Source organism: Quercus lobata, chromosome 3 (genome assembly GCF_001633185.2).
Source record: "Quercus lobata isolate SW786 chromosome 3, ValleyOak3.0 Primary Assembly, whole genome shotgun sequence".
Classification (NCBI taxonomy): domain Eukaryota; kingdom Viridiplantae; phylum Streptophyta; class Magnoliopsida; order Fagales; family Fagaceae; genus Quercus; species Quercus lobata.
The window spans coordinates 21,477,662-21,484,417 of NC_044906.1; the positions used below are offsets into that span (position 1 = coordinate 21,477,662).

Here is a 6,756-nt window from a genome sequence, read left to right on the forward strand (position 1 = left end):
ATAATTAAATTAATCTGATGCATAATTATTTGGGAACTAAACATAATCTTTGAATTGGTATCATAGCTTTTAGTACATGTAAGACTATATAAATTTTTTGACATAATATGATCGTCATTGGTTCAACAATTGGGGGTCCAATGCCCAATGCAGAAAACTATCCAATGAGATCCCTCATCATATGGTGCTTGTTTCAATATATATTTTTTAAGTTGACGCTAAAGAACTCTCAGTCTCAACTTAGACATGTGCTCCTGTGCCCGGTCGCCTGCACTTTCACATGAGAGAGAGAGGACCACCTGTGAGACTGGGGAATCTTTCAAGTTTATCTCTTTGCCAATGACACTGTGTAATACACCGTCTATAAATTCATGACTCACGAGTAAAGCTTACATCGCCAACCCTAACATAATACAAAACTAGCATATACAGTGCACACACATTCACTCACCCAAGCCAGTCTCTCCGAAAGCTATACCTTATGGCTTGCGATTACAAGCCTTTAGAAGTTGAGATTGAGTCAGCCCAGGGGTTGCCATACGTAAATCATTTCACAGATATGAAATCTTACGCCGTGGTTTACATTTGGGACATCAAAAAGAACCTTCGTTCCAACAAGGTACCATCATCGGTTTACACAGCAGATGGTTCAAACCCCACATGGAACTTCAAGGTTAGGTTCCACATTGACCTCGCCATTGCCAAGCAGAACCACTATGCTCTGGTTGTTAAGCTCAAGTCGCGCCGGAGAACTCACGGTCTCCCGGACAAATATATCGGCGAAGTCCGTGTGCTCATCACAGAACTGCTGGAAGGTTCTGGTAATGCAGCAGAAGGTAAAATACGTGTGAAAAAGAATGTTCAGACTTCGCCTGAGAAGTTCCAAGGAGAACTAGCCTTTTCTTATATTTTCGGAAAACCAATTGCCGATCATCTTACCGAGGTGAATATTGCAAAGAAGAAGAGCCTTAAAGAAGTTGCCTTGAAAGTGGGAGGCTTCTTGACCGCGATAGTGCTATGAATTACACTGGTTAGTCAAGGGAGCTATATTGGACTTATTTGGATTTTCCTTTCTTCTCTAGTACTGATTTCTGATGTTTAATATGTCTTCTATCCTTCTGCGTGACTCCTAGCTTCTATAGTCTTTCTTAGAATGTCTAGCTGGTCATGGTGTTCTTATGTGACTCTCTATCTCCTTATATTGTATTATTATCTTAATGTTCAACTACTTGTATGAGTAATTCTATTGTTTGTTTTCCTTTTATTGGGATGAGTTTAGTCATTTTGCTCACTATATACTCGCTCTATTATGGTACTTTTTTTATGTAGTTTCCTTCAGTTTAGTTGGACCGACAATCTCTAAACTTATCTTCAAATAAGTTGCTCTGATTGAGTTTGTGTTCTTTAGTTTCGGACTAATGGGATCTTTAGAACCATATTCCTTTTTTTTTTTTTTTTTTTTGCACGCAACTTTCTTCAAGAAATATTAAACACATTGTTTTAAATGGAAATGCTTTTTTTCCTTTTTTAATCGTTTTGCAATGAATTTTGGTCCATTTTCAGTGTAGAATTACTTCTTTTATGTACCTTATTCGCATAGTTTTTATTGAAAGATATAATTTTTTTTTTAACTTTTATTATAAATTTGTTTAAAAAACTAAAAGGTAGTTTTTTTTTTTTTTTAAAGTTAAAAGTTATATTATTTGTAAAAAAGATGAAACAAAAAAGTAAGAGGTTGATTTTTTTTCAACAATTCCCAAAGGCACACTCAATATGGCATGGCATTTCGGGTTGTTTTTGGGTTTTCTTAATTGAATATTTAATCCTTTTTAGGAAAATAGTTGAATACTTTAATCATTAAGTTCTTCTTGCAACTCTTTTTTCTTTTCTTTTAGAATTTTGGAAAGAGTTGTCTTGTAATTTAGTTAGGTTCTGGAATACCTCACAGGGTAGGTACATATTTTGGGGGGAAGCGAGAGACATGATTTTTGTTGTCTATGGACCATAAGCTTTTGTCTTCTCTGGCTGTGCAAATGTGTATTGCATAGACCAATGGCGTGGTTGTACTTGTTAGCTTATTCAGTTTTAATTAGGAAAAGCACTCCCCACTCTCACATGAGGAGTGTGCCCTATTTCAGTTTCCAGTTTAAAGACTGGGATTTGGAAAAGAAAATAGATCATTGTTGGAATTTATCTATCAATACTTGCGAAAAAGGTACAGAAAGCTGAAATAGAGAAAAATATATACAAAGGAAGTTATTGGAAGCATTGCTCCACGCGCGCATGGGGCTCATCCCTCATGTGGGAGGAATATTGCTCCCGAATATCCAATAAATTTTCAAGATGAAAAGTGTAAAAGAGTCAAAGAGAGTGGATAACATGGGTGCACTTTATATGACCTATTGGTATATGAAATAATTAAGGGTTGTGTTAATGGGACGTGCGGTGTCCCTTAAGCACAAAATTTTTTACTTTTTCTTGACACAATTTTTGTCTTCTTTTCTATTTATGTCAATTTTTCAGATTTGTAGGTATTTTTTAAGATTTTATTTTGACATTTTCAGACAATTTTTTTTTTTTTTTTGTCTTTTCTGCCCTTAACCAGCACCAAGCGGTGCTGGTTAACATTCTCCAATAACTAAATGCTTAGGTTTTTTTTTATTACACCATTTTGATAGATTTTTAAGGAAACTCAAAGGGGGTGAGGGCTAGAAGTAGAAGAGTATTATTGGATGTACCAACTGGCGTCTCGCTATCGACCTAATCTGATGCATAAATATTTGGGCACTAAACAAAACTTTGAATTGGTATTAATCACAGCTTTCAGCACTTGTAAGAATCTAAATAAGTTTTTTTACATAATATGATCGTATATCATTGGTTCAACAATTGGGAGGTCCAATGCCCAATGCAGAAAACTATCCAAAGAGATCCGAAGCAAAATTTGCTGAATAGTAGCTTTTTAGAAAAAAATTTGATGAATAGCATGTGTTTGAAGTTATTTAACCCAAAATTGAGTTTCATAAACTCAAGATCCAAGTAGTCTGATTCTGACATGGATTAAAAAAAAAAATACCCACCTGTAGAAGAGTATTAGTGAAATGGTCCGTCATAGCGTCCTCTGATAAGGCTTTAAAAAAGAAACCATATAAAAAAAGCTTTAAACGCTGTGTTTCTTTTGAAGTTGAAAAAGAAATTTCATTTTTGCATGGTTGATTTTTTTTTTTTCTTGTGTTGCGAGAATTAAGTAAAAATTGTAAAATCAATTAAAAATCGCTTTCGATTTCTCTTATTCAACTCAATCCAACTCGTTCATTTTTTTTTCTTTTTTTTTTTTTTTTTTTTTTTCTTTTTTTGCTCAGGTTTTATGCTACGGAGATTCTAGTAGCATTAGAGTTCCTTCACACACTGTGATGGACCATTTCACTAAAAAAATATACCTGTGTGGTTTTATTTTTATTTTTTTTAATTTCATGCTAGAATCAAATTAGTTGGATCTCGAGTTTTATAAACTCAATTTTGGGTTGGAACTTGAATTTAGCAAACTTGAGTTCTAAAAATAGTCTAACTAACTAAATAACTTCAAACACATGCTATACACCAAATTTTTTTCTAAAAATGTACTATTCAGCAAATTTTGCCAGGATCCGATCTAGTGCTTGTTTCAATATATATTAAGCTCCGCTAAGCTAAACTCAGCTAAGCTAATCACCCATGTATACTCTCTTTTGTGTGGTTATGTGAGGGACGACAACATAAGGCTTAATGCCATATAATAACGGTCAGGAAGTCCAGTTTAGTCCTACCGTTCATGTGAATTCCAGTTAACAAATAGCCATAAAAAGTGTGTAGGAAATAGACTAGCAGTCTCTTACGGCATGCGATGCGCATAAGTAGGTATTGAGTGATGCTTGATAAGCCACTTCACATCGCCAAGCCTAACATATTAATAGTAAACCATACACATTCACTCACACGGTCACACCCATACATGTCTCTCCAAAACCTACACCTTATGGATTACAAAACTTTAAAATAAGATTTAGTATTGTTTGTTCGGGGAAAAAAAATTATAACTTTTGGCGGAGCCTAAGCATTTTTTCCCCCGGACTCACCAAAAATTGTTCTTTCCAATTTGAAGAGAAAACAGGCATGAAAAGTCTGATGCCAACACAGTTACTAAATTGCCCCAAATTCTTTAATGCGTCTCGCATACCCTCCAATGACCCTCACCACATATATATCTGATATCTCTTTACTCAATCCGTATGTCTCTCACCCTTTTTATTTTCTTTCATTCTTATTATCCTTCTTGCCGTCACTCTCTCTGTTTCCATTGTTGATCTTGTTCCTTTGTTTTTTTGCTTTTTTTGCTTTTTTTTTTTTTTTTTTTTTTTTTTTTTTTCCTCCAGCCGATTCTACTGGTAACTCTGGTAAGTGACTAAAGGGCATTATTATATAGGGTAATATAAAAGATCTCTATGTCCTATGTCTGAAATAATTAAAAGTGGCTTTCAGTAGGCCAAATATGGAGCATGGGATGCTTGCTAAATACAAAAATCTGGCTTGCTTTGAAAGAGAAATACTCAATATAGCAGTCGTTGGGATTTGGATGTTCCTAAGGGGCCACATGAGAACTAATAAACTTGCATCTCATAACTATACAAATATAGTCTACCTAGTTCAGTAAAAAAAAACTTTTTTTTCTTTCTTTTTTTGGTTTCCATCCAGCAATATATATAATAACAAAGGAAAATAATATAAGTTTAGATATATATGATTTGTAAATTTTTGTAAGATGTTATTTTATTAATTTTAATTAATAATAAGTAATATTTTCTTCATATTTAATAAGTATAAATAAATTATTTCTTACGTATTATGTAGCAAAGGCATAAGAGTAAATTGATATAAACTCCATTTTCTACCCTCCCACTTTTCTCCTCAACCAAATAAAAGAGTTTTTTATTTCTCCACTTTTTCATCCTTCAAACCAAACAAATAGAAGGGAAAACTAAATCTTTTCTACAATAGCGGCTCTAGGATTATTTTTAGGGAGGTCACTAAGAAACTTAAATTAAAAAAATTAATATTAAAAAAAAAAACTTGAATCTTAATACTGACAAAAAAAAAATGCAAATACATGAAACACGGTCACTCTCTTGTTATCCCTCCACACTTTGATTGAAATAACTATACTTATTAGAAGGTTAGGGTGAAAACCTTCTTGAAATCTATTGATGAGAGAGTATGGCTCTCTGTTGAAAACGGTTGGGAAAGACCAACCACTGCTATTGGTGAATGGACTACTGCCCAAAAGGAAGCAGTAAGCTTTAACAGTAAAGTTATGAATGCGATATTCAATACTGTTTCTATGGAAGAATTTAAGAGGGATCTCAAATGTAGAGATTGCTCACACAGCATGAAACATCTTGCAAACAGTGCATGGAGGCACTAAGATAGTAAAAATTTAATAAACTACAGCAATTGACCTCTAAATTTAAAAATATTAGAATGTCTGATGATGAGTCTTTTGATTAATTCTATATTAAGTTAAAAGATATTATCAATTTTGCTTTTAATTTGGGTGAAGTTTATGATCAATCTAAAATTGTTAGGAAAATTCTTAGATCATTAACTGAGAACTTTAGACCAAAAGTGACTATCATAACTAAGAGTAAAGATAGTGATTCCATTCTTGTAGATGAACTTGTAGTATCTCTTCAGTTCTATGAATCTGAATTACCAAAAACTTACAAATCCAAATTGATGGCCTTGAAATTTGTTGATGATGTTGATGATTGCGGATTTGATGATGAACTCTTATCTACTGAGATTGCTTATAATAATAGAAAGGCAAGAAATAGAAACAATGTTGACCATAAGAATGTGAAGAAGAATGATACATAAGAAATAGAAATGTTTTGTCCAATTCTACTCAAGAGAAATGTACCATAACCACCATTCCTATCCTTGTTTGCATTGCCACCCCCACAGCTACATAAGAATGGTTAGTGAATCTCTATTTTTTCTCTCTCCGCAAAGCATCAAAGTTGCACAAAATAATACTCATGATGATATGTATTTTTGTGTAGAATCTTTGCTTTGTCTGGACATCCTATTATATTAATATTTCTGTTGATATGAAATAGTATCAAGTTTCATCATAAAAAAAAGGTCATGGATTAATTGAAGTTTATGGACACTATGCTTTTTGCATGTAAAAAACAGGTTCAACATCTTATAGAAAGATGCTTGCTCCTTCACATGAATAGAGACCATCAGACCAATGTATAAAGGCACTTGCAGAACATGCAAGCATTCGCCCGCTCATCACACTTACAGGTCTCTCTCTCTCTCTCTCTCTCTCTCTCTCTCTCTGTGTCTATGTCTGTGTTTAGTGAACATGTTTGTATGTGCAAGTGCACGTGTACTTGGTTGTGCCTGTGTATGATCCATCTGTTCTGATGAAGTTAATGCATGCTTGGCCTACAGTGTGGAGAGAGCTACAGAAAGAGAAGTATGATTAATCTTTTGTAAAATGATCAAAAATAAAGAATTGTACTCATTTGAGGGACAAGCTACTACATATAAAGGTCGTGAAATCAAATTTAGCCCCACCGATCAAGAAAAAAGTTCCCACCATTAATGTGAACCAAAAAACAAATACCCATTAAATGTGTGAGAAAGAGAGTTGAACTAAATACATAAATCGACCAATTGATAGGAACATTTGTTCATTTCTCTTGATTTTAA

General features: G+C 33.7%; 1 pseudogene; it reads left to right on the forward strand.

Annotated features, from left to right (window-relative positions):
- The first annotated feature begins 5,927 nt into the window (after window positions 1–5,927).
- LOC115980551 lies at window positions 5,928–6,530 on the forward strand (annotated as a pseudogene).
- Window positions 6,531–6,756: the final 226 nt, after the last annotated feature.